Raw genomic sequence first — 17863 nt, forward strand, 5'->3', positions numbered from 1 at the left:
TCGAGTGACATCTCTAGTCTCCAGGTGCACCTGGGCAACATCGCTGTGTTCCCAGGTGTCATCACACTTCTCCCGGCTTAGCCTTGGGGGGGTGGGGGTGAGGAATCTACCTGTGTCTATTTCCCTCTTGGCTTCTCAGCTATGAGGGAGCTCTAGCATACTAATTCAGAGCTGAGGAGAAACTGTCTCTGAGGGTCCCCCTGTTGCCTGAATGTGCTGGATCCCAGACGTGTCGGTTGCCCAAACTTTGCCTAGGACACACAAGGGAAGTGAGACTAAAGATGTATCTAAGTCCTCAATGCCCCAGCTACTCCACATTTTGTAGGCCCCAACAATTATTTGGAAAGGTCTCTTTGACAGCCATGTTGTTTAGGGAATTCCCCCACTTTGAGAGTTTTAATAGTGCCTGATGTCCTGGCATCCACAGCCCATTGAGTCTAGCTTAAGCAGAGACCAAATTGTGACATTGTGGTGTTACAGATGCAAGGCTACTACTAACAGATGAATGTAAGAAGTATATTGTTGTCTCGTGGTTCTACAAAAGTATCCTGAAAACCTTGACTAATTTGATGTAGAAACCGTGCAAAAATGCACTTACCTATAATGCCACATGATCATTTGAAAAATGTACTTTTAAAATAAATGCTAGAAAAAAAATAAAATAAATAAATGCTAGAAAACTACAAATTTACTCTAGCAATGTAAGTTATTTTTATTATACCTGCTTCATAAAGAATTGCTTATCATCTTGTATTTATTAAATATGCGTTAGAATAACTTTGCTTTTGAGACGCCTGGGTGGTTCAGTAGGTCCAAGGTCTGCCCTCACCTCAGGTCATGATCTCAGGGTTCTGAAATCGAGTCCATGTTCAGCAGTTCTCCTCCCTCTTCTGAACCTCCTGGTTGTACTCTGTCTCTCCCTGTCAAATGAATGAATGAAAAAAAATCTTAAAAAAAAAAAAAGAATTACTTTCTAGGAATATATTTTAATTTGGAGGAGAAAACTGTGCCTACTTGTGATTAACTTTTATTCTGTATACTTGAAAATCTATGCTTCTTGATTTTTATTTTTCTGTTCTTAAAACAAATAATAAAAGCCACCGTGCATTTACATTTTAACAAAACCACCAAGCTCACGTATTTTAGATGGAAACAATAATCCAGGATTTAGTTTGCCTCCCAATTAAATTCCACCCAGTGTTAATAGTGGTCCAAATTGAATTTTATTATGCTGCCTTCTTGCTTAAGATAGTTAATCAGCAATGAAGTTGCAAGATTTTGTTTTTATTTTGAAGGTTTTTTTTCACATTATCCACTAATGAAGACATTGTAGAGAGCTATGTATAGTAGTTTCTTCTACAACATTAAATAAAAACTCAATCAGACACTGTTTCCCACAATGTTTATACCACTTTTAAATGTTAACAAAGAAAGCTAGATTATCAACATGTTTCTACTCTGAAGAAATGTTTTTTTCTTTGTATTCCCTGTTGCTGCCGTGAACCCTAAACGCCTGTGTCGACCGTGTTTTTAAAGTTAACCGATACTTTAATTTCCAGACTACTGAGTCCTGCTGAAGTGTTAAATCAGGGGAATCATCACACACACATAAGATAGTTGGTGCAAACACAGATATATGGTCTGTGTCTATTATTTAGGAAATAACTAAAAGAAACAGTTTGAGGAGGAAGTACAGAAAGACGGGAGGATGGGAAACAAAAAAAGCAAATGCGAAAGCGGGTTCATCTGAGATAGGAAAAGAAAATCTGAAATCGAGATGATTTGTTATAGTAGTTGCAGGTGATGATAAACAATGCTATTAATGAGTTAGTGAGTTCTTCAGAATCTGGAATTTTATTTCCACGAGAAGCATAAACTCTAAACAAAAGTGTCCCATGTTGTAGACATTTAAAAATACCTAAACGTAAGAAGTTAAGTAGAATACGTGTAGCACAGAGCATCAGAGTATTTATAAGACAACACAATGTGCCATTAGCTTTTATTTCTTCTTCAGTGGTATCAGAAAATGACAAGAAAACTCCATTATTTAGGACATTAAGTTTAATCTCTGACAAGATACAGCAAAGGTCACATTCTTTTATTCATATATATATTTTTTTGATTTGGGGATAAGCATAGAGTCCTAGGTATTTGCAAAAACAATATGGAGAAGTCCTGTGTGCCCTTCACCTGGTTTCCACATTGGTTACGTCGGATGTAACTATAGCACGCTATCAAAACCCCGAAGCTGGCATTAATACAGCAGGTGTTTCTCGTTCGGTGCCATTTTGTCCACACAAGTGGATGGAGAAGCCAACACCATCAAGGTACAGAACTCTTCCACCACCATACAGCCTCCTGTTTACAGTGACACCATCCCCACCTCCTCCCTGCCATCCCTCATCCCTTCCTATCACAAATGTCTTCCCCTTCTCTCTAGTTTTGTCACTTTGAGAATATTTTGTAGGAGGAGTCATCAACGAGATGACCTCTTGAGCTTGACTTGTTCTTAACACAATGACTTTGACATCATTCAAGTTCTTGAATATATCCATAGTTGGGTAATATCACCAGCTTTTTTTTTTTAAATGATTTTCTTTGTGGTTATCTCAGCCAGATTTGTTAAATTTTATTTATTTATTCATGAGAGACACAGAGACACAAGCAGAAGGAGAAGCATGGTCTCCCTGCAGGGAACCGATGTGGGACTCAATCCCAGAAACCCCAGGATCGCGACCTGAGCCAAAGGCAGACCCTCAACCACGGAGCCACCCAGGTGCCCCTTTCACCAGATTTTGAAGTTATCCTTTGGATATATTGTTTTGTACACAAAAAAAGTGCTTTATATTTTTTCCCATAGACCATGGTTTGTTTTCCCCAAAAAATAAAGCAGCGGCCTAGATGCATTCACAATTAAAAATATACCCAAATAAAAGCAACTTGCACAATGAGGGGTTGATGTATTTTGCGTAAGGAGGAAGAGGCAAGAAGAGTCTTCTAGGCTCTGTTAACTGAGCAGCCCGACCATCCAGGGATATTGGTCATTTACTTGGCGATGCTCTTGCCTTTCTGGTTTTCGTTCTATGGTCCTCAAAGTGGCTGCGGTGGCTCTGAGCATCAGACATCCCTCCATGCCATGTTCAAAACCAGGAAACAGCAGAGGCTCTTCTGGCTCATCTCCATGCGACACTGACGTTCCTAGGACATACCCCCCAGGCCTCAATAACCACAATGACTGGGTCCTCCTTTGAAACCTCAATTCTGCTTCTTCTGCTCCTGATAGTACCACTCAACCTTTCTTTAAAGTTTGCATTGACTTTGGATCTTTTCTCATGTCTTAATTTCACTGTTTTCCCTTGTAAAAAATTTTTTTAGCGAGCATCATTTTGAAAGCACACAGATAGATTTTTATCTTTACTGTCTTACCTGTCAGTGTATCTTTGACAGGAAAATTTATCTTCTGCGTATTTATTGGGATAGCTGAGGTTGAATACTTGTGTTTTTTTTTTTTTTTTTTCATCTTTTACTTTATGTGTCTAGTTTTTACGTTTGGCTCTTGTTACTTCTTTATTTGTATTTTTTCGTATGGTCCAATTATATTCACACCTCACTCCCCACTCACCTTCCCCCTTTAATTTAGCAATTGGACTAATAATGGGTTTAAAAAAAATAATTAATATATGAAGCACATTAAGGTAGAACATAACAGTGATTTCCAATTGAAAAGAAGTCCTGTTCTTGTGGTTGAGGCACCAGGGCTTTTCCTAAAAATCAATCACTTGGAAAACATCCTTGGCCATCTATTCACATATTATATCACATTCTTCACAATACATTTCCATTTTGTCCTTGGGATGCCTATACGCATATTACATCTTTTTATATCAACAAACACAAATCACCCTCATTTTTCTTTAAGGTCTGCATATTACTCTATGAAATTGGTGTGGTATAATGTATTAAACCTAATCATGCAGAAATTAAACTTACTATATAACCTTTGGGTCCTTCAAACCATGCTGCAGTGTTTGTCTTTACACTAACATTTTGGGGCACATTTAGAGTGAATTCTGACCATTGAAGTCACAGGGAGCATCCTCTAAGGGGTTGAATCAATCAGTGCCGTCCTCTAAAAAATGTAGGAAGAGTTTTATTTCTTTGACTTCTCCACATTTTTGGCCAGCACATTATAAAACTTTTCTATCTTCATCAAACATTGAGAATCTCCCACGTGTGATTAATATTTACATGTCTCATGTGTGGGGTGGAGTATCTTCATGATGAAAAGCCATCTTGGGGGTATACTTTTAAATATAGTTAGTGGTTTACATTTCAGCTCAGACAGTTATCTGTAAACTCTATGGCTCTATTAGCTGATGATAAAAAATATCTACTGTGAACGTTTTATAAGATGTTTTGATTGGGCCGGCCATTTCACATTGGTTTTCCTTTTTTTTTTTTTCAATTTAAACAATTTATTTATTTATTTGATTCGGAGAGAGGGAGCGAGAGCCAGGGGAGGAGCATAGGGAGAGGAACAAGCCGACTCTGTGCTTAGCACAGGGTCAGACCCAGGGCTCAATCCCAAGACCCCGAGATCCTGACCTGAGCCAAAATCAAGAGTCAGATTCTAAACGAATTGAGCCACCCAGGTGTCCCCATTTCGTATTGCTTCTTAAATATCCACATCCATACTCTCTTACATACCCTTAAAAGATATTCTTCTAGGGGCACCTGGGTGGCTTAGTCCGTTAAGCATATGACTCTTGGTTTAGGCTCAGGTCATGTTCTTCTAGTCCTCTTTTGAGGCTCCACGGTGGATGTGGGGTCTGCTTCACATTCTCTCTCCCTCTCTCGTCCTGCTCACTCTCTCTCAAATAATCAAATAAAATCTGTTTAAAAAATGATTCTCCTAAACCTCACTTTCTCTTTATATCTGTCGATGTGGGGGATCAAGGATTCTTTCGGGATATAGATTCCGCTCATACGACATGTGCCGTATGTGGTATCCCATCACTCGTTTCCTTACCTCACTGTGTGTTACGATCTCAGACAGACCTTGCTGACCTCAGTACCCACGTGAGGAAAACGAATCTTGAGGAGACACTGCCTGCTGGGAATAGTGACCTGAGCTCGTGGATCTGCCGGGGGAGTGTTTCCAAGGACGGGAGGAGAAACCTTCCTGGGACCATTTGCAGACTAGACCTCATTGCCTTTAGGCTTGTGCTGACAGATATGAAAAGTCCTATCCCTAAGATGACTCCCCTTCCAATCACGCACATGCGCTTCCTTTGTGGCACATGCTAAAATGTCCTGTGTGTCTCTGAAATTTGACCTTTACTACGTCTCTTATTTGGTCAAACTGCATATAATCCATTTTATATGTTGCTGAATTGAATGTGCAAGATTTTTTTTTTGAATGTGCAAGATTTTACTGAGCATTTTTGTGCATGTGTTCTTAAGGGATATTGCTTATTGTGTTCTTGCGGCGTCCTGGCCGTGTTTGTGGCAGCACCGTAGTGTCCTCATGGGCTAAATCGGGAAGACTTTCCTGTTCTCGTTATGGAAACATTCATGATGTTCTTGTATCAATTCTTCTAAAATATTTGCCGGAACTCAACAAGGGAAGCCATCAGGACTGGACTTTTCTATGTGGGAAGTTTGTGTATGTGTGTTTAATCACTAACAGAATCTTATAATTATTATGCAGTAATTTGAGTCATCCTTTTTTTCTTTTTCTGGTCGGCTTTACTAAAATTTGACAATTTTGCTCATCTTCACCTTTGATCTTCATTGACTTCTCTGTGTGGTTTTTCAGTAATGTATTTATCCATTCACACTTCAATACTTATAATTTCCTTCTTTCTGATTGGATTTAATTTCCTTCTCTTAATTTAGATCTGAAGGGAGATGATGATGTTACTATTTTGAGATTGTCTTATTGTTTTGAAAGATTTAATTTATTTATTTGAGAAGGAGCATGAGCTGGGAGGAAGGGCAGGAGAAGATGCAGACTCCTTCCTGAGCAGGGAGCTCCTTTGGGACTCGATCCCGGGACCTCAAGAATACGACCTGGGTTGTAGTCAGATGCTTAACTGACTAAGCCTCCCAGGAGCCCTGAGATTGTCTTATTTTTGAGTATAGATTTTTACATTGATAAATGGCCTGTGAGGCACTGGTCTAGCCCCATCCCATACATTTTTGGAATGCGGGTTTCATGTTCATTGACCTCAGATTCTTTTCCATTTCCCTTTTGACTTATTCTTTCATCCCTGGGTTACTCATGAGCATACGTTTGATCTCCGTCTGCCTATAAGACTCCCACACCCCAGTGCTGTGGATTTCCAGTTCGCTTCCACTGTGGTCAGAGACACACATTTTGCCCAATTTCTATCCCTTCACATTGACTCGTTGTATGGCTTCCTAATGTCTAACCAAGAATGTGCTCCACACGTGCTGGGGAACAATGCCTCTGACAAGTAATGTGCAGAAAGAGGCTTCCTCACTGAACAAGCTAATGGTCCAGTCACTCTACAAAAAAAGTGCCCTGCAAATGGAGGATTTCTGGGCAGCATGCAGGCAGGAGGTTGTGTTCACCTTCAGCTCTGAAGCTCTGGTGCTTGCAGAGCTGCTGGGTCGCCTGGCTCTCGAATGCAGCTGTTTGAGGGGAAGGCCACGGGTCAGCGTACATTACCAGTCTTCCCACTCTTCCCAAAACTCACCCCAATTTTTCTTGAACACACCCTCCGCTGATTGCTGCAAGAAGCATTTGGTTAATCGAATTTTGAGTCTTTTAATTTTGACAAGTAGGAGACCTCAGCGCTCTTCTGGATGAGCAGACTTTTACTCCGTGTTTCACAGTTTCATTCTTGTTTTTGTTCTTTTACTTTCTGCCCTTACCTCGGTTTACATCCATCCCTCTGTCATCTGTGAGTACAGCCGGTTGTGCTTTTTTGTCTTGCTTCCTCAGACTCGTATTTGTAGTGTGAGTTTTTAGCATTAACCAATAGGATACACGTTTCAACTTAAGGCTTATCTTTCCGTCTGCGTCTCCGTTCGGGGCATACCACAAAGCGTTCACAAAGGCACATGTTAATTGTCACTAAATCCAAACTATTTTCTAATGGTCTGTGTTTATCTCTTTTGTCCCACACATGTGTTAATTGTGTTTCCCTTGATTTACAGACACTTGGGACTTTTCCAGTTGTCCTTTTGCTCTGGAACTTCTGCTAATTGCACCGTGATGAACGTGCATGTCCCTGGTGTTTTCAGTGTGTGCAACGTGATGACATCTGTTTTATGTTGCAGCATTTGGTCAATTGGTCAGCATTGTGCGCTTGAAGAGAGTGTGCAAGGTGTGGCTGCCAGTTACATCACACCGTATATGCGAGTCATGTGTCGTGGGCTTGCATAGAATCTTTACCATTTAAAAAAAAAGATTTAATGTATTTATTCATGAAAGACACACAGAGAGAGGGAGAGACACAGGCAGAGGGAGAAGCAGGCTCCCTACAGAGAGCCTGATGGGGGACTAGGTCCCAGGATCCTGGATCATGCCCTGACCCTGAGCCATCCAGGTGCTCCAAATCTTTACCATTTGTAATCATTTCCTTCCTGTTCTATCAGCAGCTTCAGTAGATATGTTAAAATAGTAACATAACATAATGATGTAGAAAATAGTCTACATCAAGAGCATGTCCGTTTGTCCTTTACAGTATGTGAAATTTTGATTTAAATATTTGGACGCTCCTCTTTTGTAATTTCTACACCCAATGTGGAGCTGGAAGCTACAACTCTGAGATGAAGAGTCCCATGCTCCCCTGACCAAGCCAGGGAGGTGCCCCATAAATATTTCAAAGCTCTTTTATTAGTCACCAATGGATGCATAAATTAATGTCTTCTGGTTAAATTATGAAATACCCCCACAGTATCCTTCATCATGATTTCTGCCTTGCGTTTTGTTTTGTTTGAGACTAATATTCCTGCATTCGCTTTGTTTGTTAGTGTTCTCATGATAACACCTTTTCTCATAACTACAATTTTAACCTTTACCTATTTTTGTGTTTATGGTTTATGTCATGGACCTAGCATGTATTTGGATTTTAATTCCACTCAATAGGAGAGTTATTTTTCATTGTACTATTTAGAATGCTACTATTTATTATAATTAGGGTCTATTTACATTTTGTGATAGATTAAATATTTTTAAATTAAGGCATTTCTACCTTTTTTGTTGCTCTTACAATGCTTTACTTTTTAACTCTACTTTGGTATTTGCTCTCAAAGACACAAAATGAATGAATGCCTGAAGTCTTGTGAAAATGGGCATCCCAGACAATGTGATGAACCTATGAGGACGCTTTATCATCAATTAGTTTCTCTCATTTTTTTCTGCAGTGTTCATTTACTTCCTTCTAGTGTATTTATTTATTGTGTTAACTTCCTTCTCTCATATGCACACACACACCTCCATGAAGCATTTTTACTACGATATATGAAGCCCACAGTGCTCACGTCTTAAACTGTCACTAATGAAACTTTCAATCATCTCTGGGCTTCCACCTAGAAAGGTTTACCATTTGTTTGAAAAAGCAATTTAGTATTTCCTTTCTTTCTGGTCTGCTGACTAGTTCTTAGTATTTTTTTTTTTTTAAATTGTGGGCTATTTTGCTAACATTGTTAGAGAAAAAGAAGGAAGAGTGGTGGGTCTTGGGCAATTCAGTAAGAGAACAAAATGAAATGTATGAATAGATATATAGATAGGTAGATAATAGATATGATGGATAGATAGATGATAGATCGATGGATGATAGATGATAGATAGATGGATATATGGGTAGATGGATGGTTGATAGATGTGATGGATCGATGGTTGGATGGATAGATGATAGGATGGATAGATAGGTGATACTTATGATGGATAAGTAGATAGAATGATTAGATAGATAGATGAATACAAAGATAGATGTAGATAGGTGACAGATTATGATACATAGATAGGTGATAAGTAGATAAAAGATAATAGTAGATAGGTGATAGATAATAGATAGATGATAGATAGCTTGCCAGAAACAAATAACAAAATCATCCCTACAAAAGAGCAGAAATCTAGGGCAGAAAGGAACACTGGTCATTATGGATCTGAGTAAGAGATACATCAGCAGCCGTTGCGTGAAGATGTCACAGTAGTATCTGAGTCCTCTCTGCTCTAGCAGTGTTTCTCTTGCTGGGACATCTGGGCTGAGGTGGGGGAGCAGAGTGGGGAGCGTCTTCCCTGCTGAAGGGTAGATTTCTCCACGGTGGTTTCCTCTTAAGCAGCACTGACCCTGGGATGCCTGGGTGGCTCATTGGTTGAGCGTCTGCCTTCAGCCCAGGGCATGATCCCAGGTCCAGGGATCAAGTCCCACAGTGGACTCCCTGCGGGAAGCCTGCTTCTCCTTCTGCCTATGTCTCTGCCTCTCTCTCTCTCTGTATTTCTCATGAACAAATAAATAAAATCTTAAAAAAAAAAGAAACACTGACCCCTCAGCAGCAACCACAGCACACACAGAGGAGGCACCATGTTCACGTGTGGGTTCTTAGTACATGAATTTTGAGTGATTCTTTGCTAATCAGCCTGCCTTGCGTGGAGGCTCTTTCCAGGAGGGAGCAGCAGAGACTGTGGACAGGGGCTTGGGCAGCGTTCTCAAGGGAGGAGAACGTTATTCATGTTCATTCACGCAACATCAGGAACATCACTGAAAAGATTGCCTTAATGTATTTGCAAGCACTTCACACACCGTAGGAAAACAAGTGTTGTATTTGCTTGCACCCAGAATGCAAAAGATTTGCTTATTTTTTTTTTTAAATACTTTACCAGTTCTATGGCCTTTTTCAAGCTTCAAACCAAGGCAGTGCACATGTTCATCCACCCATTGGGCTGTATCACTTTGTAGATCCGTACATGGTGAGTGGGTTCCCCCTGCTGCAGGCTCTGCAGGACATTCCCTGAGATCCCATCATCACAATCGCTTGGGTGAAGATTCACATTGACTGAAGAGCGTTGAACTGAAATAAGCAGGGAGAGTCACTGCAGAGACTCAGAAGCCAGAGTCCATAGGCATGACCCGCCATGCCATTCGTTACGGCTTCCTTTTCTCGTCCACTAGGAGGATTAATTAACCTCAAATACATCCTGGTCACTGTGGCACATTTCCCTTCAAAATCCATGCTGTCTAAAAAAAAAAATTAAAGACACATGATTTTGAACTTGTATAATAAGCACAAGAGGTGCATCACTTAATGTTTCCGGGAAATGAATCGAAAACACAGGGCTCTGTCCAATGAAAAGACAAATCCTCACACCCTCTCTGCCCCTGCATGTACCTTCCATCCTGTGGAAGGACTTACCTCACCTTGGGTTCATCTCCTTTTGATGGACTCCCTCAATGACTCTTAACCTCCGGAATATACTACTTTTTACTCGATTTCTCACTGCTCCAGTGGGTCAAACATCAGCCCTAAAAATATTATGTGCGAGTCCTAAGCCCAGAACCTGTGAACCAGACTTTATTTGAAAATAGGATCTTTGCAGATGGAGTCAAGAGAAGATGAGGTCATAGTAGATTGGAACACACCCAGCATCCAATGACTGGTGTCCTTGTAAGAGACAGAAGAGGAGACACAGACACAGAGGAGAAACCATGGGATGATGGAGGCAGAGATGGGAGGGACACAGCCACCAGCCCTGGGACGCCTGGAGCCCCAGATGCTGGAAGAGGCAGGAAGGACCCTGGTGTACATTGCACCCAAAGTTTGTGCTGGGTGGGAATCGGGACATCCCCAACAGAACTCGTAAAGTAAAACTCAATACCACTGGAAATAACTACCCTACCAACTCCCTCAGCACCCCACCTCCCCAGACAATCACTGATAATGTGTCTCCCTGTATCTCTCCTTCCCAGGTTCCATCCTTTTTCCATATCCAAACCACCTTGAATTATTGTGCGTAGCACTATGGCAGCCTTGTTCCCCCTGCACTCTTGGCTCTGGGGTCTCGGAACACTTAAGACACTCTGTGAAACAAAACATCCTTTGAAGCTGCATCTACCATTTCTGGAAATTAAAGTAGCATCATCCTCCTTAGAGATATTACTGGCAACACATGGCTTGGGGAAAGTCTTTCCCTAAATTCTAAATGCTCCAAAACCTATAGCACCAAGTGTTCTATGCCTTTGCCCAACTAATCCATTCAAAGTTCTGGTCAACTACCAAACTTTGGTCACATCTGTTGACTACTGATCATTTTTTTTGAATACATAGAGTACTGTATTTCTTTCACAACACAGGCTCGTGGAAAAATGAGATCCCTACGTCTTCCGTTGTATGCACCTGTGCTTCCTACGTGGCTAAATCATTCCCACCTTTGTGGATTATTGGTTAATTCATTCTGAATTCATTGTGAATTATCTCTCATTTCCCTATGGTTTCCTTAAGTATCTTCAGATGCCTTCCTTTGTCTGCTATGTCAACTCTTCCTGCACCGTCCAGTTCATGTACTACGTCAGGATTGGAGTCTTGGTCATTTACCCTACTGAGAAATCTGCTATCCCTAGAGTCTTAAACAGCAATTGCTCTTTGTACCACGACGTCTAGGATGCAATTAAATGTCCGTTAATCTTACGATAATAGGCCTGCAGTGGTTTCAGAAACAAATCCTCATTAGAGCCAACAAATACCCTTTCTCATAGGGGATACGAAGGCACTCTGTACAATGTGGGAAACGGTTTCTACCCGACTTCTCATGGGATTAAGGAGTTTAATTTCCCATTTCTGAGGAAAATAGGCTCACCCTTCTATGGAGACTGAGCTCCCGAGGATTAGACAGGAAGAAATGATAGAGTGAAATCAACGCAAAGCACAAGGAGAAAAAAATCACACACACTCTCAATCATTGTTTAATTCTATAAAAGTATTTAGCAGCACTTAGGAGATAAAGTCTGAAACCAAATGCTAAAACCTAAAATAAATTATTAGCAAGAAAGACAATCACGTGATGACTTAATTTTGGTGGACTATGAACATCCTTCCATGGTCTGGCCCAGAATAAAACTTTTTCCAAGCTTCCATGCTAGAAGATGATCACGGTCTCCCCAAGATAGAGTCTAGTTGTCTCAAACAAACATCTCATCTTCATCAAATCCTACGTGGAATGTTTTATTTATTTATTCATTCATGAGAGACACGGAGAGAGAGGCAGAGACTTAGGCAGAGACAGAAGCAGTCTCCCTGTGGGAAGCCCAATGCGGGACTCGATCCCAGGACCCTAGGGTCACTACCTGAGCCAAAGGCAGACACTCAACCACCCAGGTGTCCCAAAATGTTTTCTTATTCTTTCTTTCTTTCTTTTTTTTTTTTTTAAAGATTTTATTTATTTATTCATGAGAGACACAGAGAGATGCAGAGACCCAGGCAGAGGGAGAAGCAGGCTCCATGCAAGGAGTCTGATGTGGGACTCAATCCTGGGACTCCAGGATCCCGCTCTGGGCCGCCAAACTGCTGAGTCACCCCGGGATCCCCCAAATGTTTTCAAGTCATTTCACATAAGTACCTTTTGTCCAGAAGCCATCCTCACAACCATGTTCTCCATCAGGATTGCTTACTTCGTTGCTTCAAGGAGGGATTATTTCAAAGCATTAATGGTACCTTGTCTTGTGGGTTATTTTAAGGTGAAAGTAAGTCTGGGGAAGTTTATCATGAAACCAACAATGATAAATTAAAGGCTGTTTGTGTAGTTGAGCTATGATGTCCTTGCCCCGTGCTTAGAGGATCTGAAACATCATTTCTGTCCCTTGATGTAGTGATGGGTTTGCACCAAAGGTGTCATTCTCATGGTATCCCTCCCCTGGATTGGCCTGTGCAGCAAAGGCTGTAAAATATCAATAGGCAACTATTTCCACAATTCTCAGTTGTGAAGACACTAAAATTGAGCGCATACCTTAATCAGTCCCCACTTGCGTAAGCGATCCTTTTGTGATCACGGGGGTCTGCGGAGGTGCTCAGATCCCACACATTAAAACAATTTCTTGTAAATAAACAAGTACACGGTTTATATCAATTATCCTGGTTCCTGCACAAGGCAGTGAATTTGTTTATTTATGAAGTAGGAGTCGAAGTAAGTAGGAAGATTTCCTCACGTGTGATTAAGAGCAGGTCACTGTGTGGGCGAATCCTGAAAGAAAGTAGGGTTCAAGAATCTGGGACCCCAAAATGGGAGGCCACGCAACAGGCCCCAGATTAAGAAGGCAAGACTTCTTCTCTGTGACCACCCTGGGGTCATACACAGTCTTAGGATTTTACCACGTACATTCAGTGGCAATACCAAGTGATATCCTATGATATGATGAAAACCAAGAACTAATTCATATTCTTTTTTTGCAAGTATAGTAACATAAAGACATACTGTATTATATTGTGTTTTAACACTTAGTGATTCAGAATTACAGACCGCAAGGAGAAGCGATATTTATTTTTAATTATTTTTGTAGATACCTACTTTCTCATGCAAATATTCCCACTTACACTTGTTCGAAGCTAGGGACCAAGTCTTCATAACCAGGCATGTGTAGGAGCGACCTGTCATCTTACCATTTTATGAATCTCTTCACGCCCATCTTTGACACATTACACATAGGATCACTTAAACATATTAGTTAATCAAACAAAACCCACTCTGTGGACTATATGGAAAGCCTTATAAATAAATGTACACATGAACACAAAACAGAGGATATCTTTGCTTACATACACTGCCTAGGATTTTTTTTTTTTTTTTTTTTTTTTTTTTTTACTGCCTAGGATTTGACACAGAGACAGAGATTAGGTTTGCTTTAACGTGCTTGGGACTCGGTCGTGAGTCCAACTGAGAATCCATTCTCTCCTGAGTGTACCCATTGGCTATGACAAAACCTTCCAGAATTTGCTGTCCCATGTAGCATGTCTCTTGCAAAGGAATGTCCTCCCTCAAACCGATTTGGAGCAGACATTCATGATTTCACAGCCAGCAAGGTGAATCCCCATCATCTCCCCCCTGCCCTTTCCAGCCCTCCCAAAATAAGAGCCCAGGCTTGGGATAGGGGGATATCCCTCCTGTTTACCCTCATGTTTCCTTTTTGTACCTTCTTGGGGTACTTGATGATCTTCAAATGTGATCACCCATTGACTTTGAAGGCATGGGCATTTGACATAGCATTCATGATAGACTAGTAATCCTACATTATTACGCCAGACAAGGGAAATCCACATATATTCAAACATGTTTGCTTTGCAGATATTCTATTGACTCCATTAGGGAAAAAGTAACACATAAATACATGGTTCCTTGACGTTTCAACATGTTTCAACATCTGGACTTCTCTCTAGCAGAGGCCAGGGGCAAAGTCTCAAGGATCTCATTTTCCCAGACCAGATTTAATTCTGTCTAAAACACTGTTCGGTGAGTCTAATATTGACAACGTCCTAACTCCAAACCTGTAGTTAGAAATAAGACTTTGCATAGCAAAAAGGTGGAATATGACTCAAGCGTGTTAGATTCTAAGGTGATCATGGCACGTTTCCCATGTACTTGTATCTTCCCATTGGCCCCAGCGCTCAGGCCAGGTGTCACTCATGGGAGGTGGTTGGTGTCCGTCCACCATGTCTCAAATGTCCCAAATGGCTCCCTGTTCACAGTAAGGGATGCCTGTCCATGGACAGCGTCAGGAGTCGGCCTCCACCTTCCTTTGTTTTAAATACTGGTCTTTTCATGAGATGAAGGCTACTCTTTAAAGCATAGAAGTGTAGGATACGAATACCTTTGGATTTCGTATTCATAGCTATCCTCAGACTCTTCCTAAAGCTCTCAAATCCTTGTTCCTCCCTTGGGCTCATAGCCATGTGGTGTTTACTAGTTCATTTTGCTCACGTGTTCATTTTCCTGAAGCTGTAAAACAGAGTTTCTCATCTTCAACACTAATGGTATGACAGGCTGCATAAATCTTTGCTATGGGTGGCGGTGCTGCCCTGTGCATTGTAGGTTGTTCAGCAACATCCGCGGTCTCTACCCACTAGATAGCAGAAGCATCCTCCGTTGTCAGAACCAAAAATGTCTCCATAAGGGCCTAGTGCTCCCTGAGGTGGGTGAGCAAAATTATCCCCTGTTAAGCACCACCCCTGTAGACAACTAATGGTTTATCCATGACCCCTCCATTAGACAGCAAGTATGATGATGCCAAAGACTATATCCTATTTATATATGAATTTAACCAGGGCTGGAGCACAGCCTGGCTATGTTAGTTCCTCAATCAATATTTATTACATTACATTGCCTGAATCCAGTGAAATAGCAGAAAAGTTTTACCTATCATCATTATCTTCTTTCAAGAGATGATGGTTTCTAGAGACAAGGACGTCTCGTAGATTCAACCACAGGCATGAAACGTGCAATCCACATAAATCCTAATTATCATAATATGCAAAGGGGAAAAAACGCAATCTGCAAGTTTCATAGGGAGATACGGCATTCATTTTTATTCCATAACTCAAGGTTTAGGAGCAGAAGAGACCAATTATTATCAGAGAGATTTATTTTCACGTTGAAATTAGCACAGTTCCCTGAGTTCTCCTTGTATAAACAAGCAGCAGTGCATATCTACCTGCCACAGACTCTCTGCTTTCATATTTCTGTAAAACCAACGACCTGGTGAGGACTTCCTGGATCAAATCAGTGTATTTGCCTGGTAATTTGTCACCTCTGAGGAAATGTTGACATTGACGTGTAATTGGCACATGTATTTGCACATATGCGTTTTCCTACGTAAATCAGCAAGATGACTTGCTGGAAAAACTATCACGATGTCACATTCTTGGCTGCGAGGGAGACATCTTTGTGTCCTGTAAAGAGAAATTGTCTCCAGCCTCATGGGTCTAACACCCATCATTTCCATGTTGGCTTCAGGCGGTACCCTCCCTCCCTCTTAATGGTGATACCAGGAGGAGAGGGATGCCAGTTTTGGTGTATGCCAAAATGGTATGCCTCATTGACACATTTTGTGATTTTTGTCTGTGTTTTGTTTTGTTTTACCTATTTTCATTACTCATTATTAGTGGTAATTATGTCTCAGGGGTTATGGTGAATTCTGAATTTGAGACTATTAAACAATTACTAGGGTATTTTTTTGTCTACATAAATTAGGAAAAAGTTAGCAGGGAATGTATCTATCAACCCCATTGATCAGTCCATATACACACACACACCTTGTGGATAAAGAATCTATGAACGTTTTTGTGACAAACAGATAGGGCAAGCTCACTGGGGAACAGTCTTTGGGATCAGTCATATTCTTCTGAAAGCACAATATAGTTGCCATCCAAGATAAAAAAAAAAGAACGCCCCCACGTAGAAGATACATGACTTGACTTGAGGACATCACAAATAAAATTCGTGGTGAAACTTAGGTATTAAAAAAAAAAAAAAGAAAAACTTATGTATTGGTGGTAGGAAACTTAAGCGTTTGCCGTGTGCTTTGATGGATTCCCTCTCATCAGGTGTATACTTGTGCTGGATTGCCAAGAAATTAGAAAAAAGATGAAGAGTAGTTAAGACTAGTAGCTTTCTTCAGGGCAATTTAATTATAAAAGTGATTATTCTTCAAAGATTGTGTCATAAAGAGCTAGCATTATGCAACAGGGGAATAAAACAGATCATATCTTTAAAGGAGATTTGAACTATGAGTTTTTATTCAGGTGTTCACAGTCTGTCTTGCATTAGAAGCCTTTTTTTCTTTTTAATAGAGGCCCTTTTTTTTTTTTTTAAGATTTATTTATTTAGACATAGAGAGAGAGAGAGAGGCAGAGACACAGGAGGAGGGAGAAGCAGGCTCCATGCAGGAAGCCCGATGTGGGACTCGATCCTGGGACTCCAGGATCGCACCCTGGGCCAAAGGCAAGCGTTAAACCGCTGAGCCACCCAGGGATCCCCAGAAGTATTGTTTTGACATGAGTAGATGCAGCTTCTAAGAGCTAACTTTGTTATCAACTACAAAGAGGGGAACATAATCCCATTGAAAACAAAGAAAGCACATCCCAAGCTTGGGGAGGGGCCTTAATTTACTTTGCTTACCTATTAAAGATAATATATTGTTTTGAGAGAAGGCTTGAAGAAACCAAAGGGGGAAAAAAAACCAGAAATGAGCCGAATTATTCATTTTTATGAAACCTATTATAATTGGTTTATAAGACTCCATAGCACTTGGCAGGAACACATCAGAGTAATTCCATTTAAAAATATTTGGACAGAAAGAGATTGCACGATTAAGCAACTTTGATAGAGAACTTTCCACACTATTTTCGGTATGCCCGAGACTCCGCGTAATGTTTTTAAATGGGGTCTTTGCCAGAGTGAAACACATTAAGGCACATCAGGTCAACTTGCACTATTGGGAATTGTGTTGTGATTCATTTTGTAAACCATTTGTTTTGTAAATGACAATACTGGGTTTTCAAGTCCTCAAATCCTCCTGAACAGCTGAAAATCCAATGTGCTCCGTTCCAAATACTGTTTCAAAGGGAAGATGTACCCCTATTGTTCCATTGTGGTCCTACGTACACGGACAAAGAACATACAAAACAGTTACTCCAAACTTCAGGCAGTCTGACCTTGGAGATTTGCACACCACACCAACCACCTACTGACATATATGCTCCTTCAGATCTTCTATAGTATGATTCTAATATTTTGAAGAAGAAATGTATGTGTCCATAACCTTATTATGGGGGCTCCTGGGTGGTGGCTCATTGGGTTAAGCATCCAACTCTTAATATTGTCTCAAGTCATGATCTTAGAGTC

The 17863-nt window shown here is 40.7% G+C and overlaps 1 long non-coding RNA gene across 2 annotated transcripts; it reads right to left on the reverse strand.

Moving 5' to 3' along the window:
* Positions 1-697: 697 nt before the first annotated feature.
* Positions 698-10557, reverse strand: LOC140627170 (uncharacterized). Of its 2 annotated transcripts, none has more exons than XR_012026048.1 (3): positions 10395-10557; positions 9857-10214; positions 698-920 (listed from the first exon to the last, which is right to left on the reverse strand). It is a non-coding gene; the product is annotated as an uncharacterized lncRNA (long non-coding RNA). The 2 variants fall into 2 exon arrangements; XR_012026047.1 differs by having other exon boundaries at positions 10390-10557.
* Positions 10558-17863: the final 7306 nt, after the last annotated feature.

Source organism: Canis lupus, chromosome X, assembly GCF_048164855.1.
Source record: "Canis lupus baileyi chromosome X, mCanLup2.hap1, whole genome shotgun sequence".
Lineage (NCBI taxonomy): Eukaryota > Metazoa > Chordata > Mammalia > Carnivora > Canidae > Canis > Canis lupus.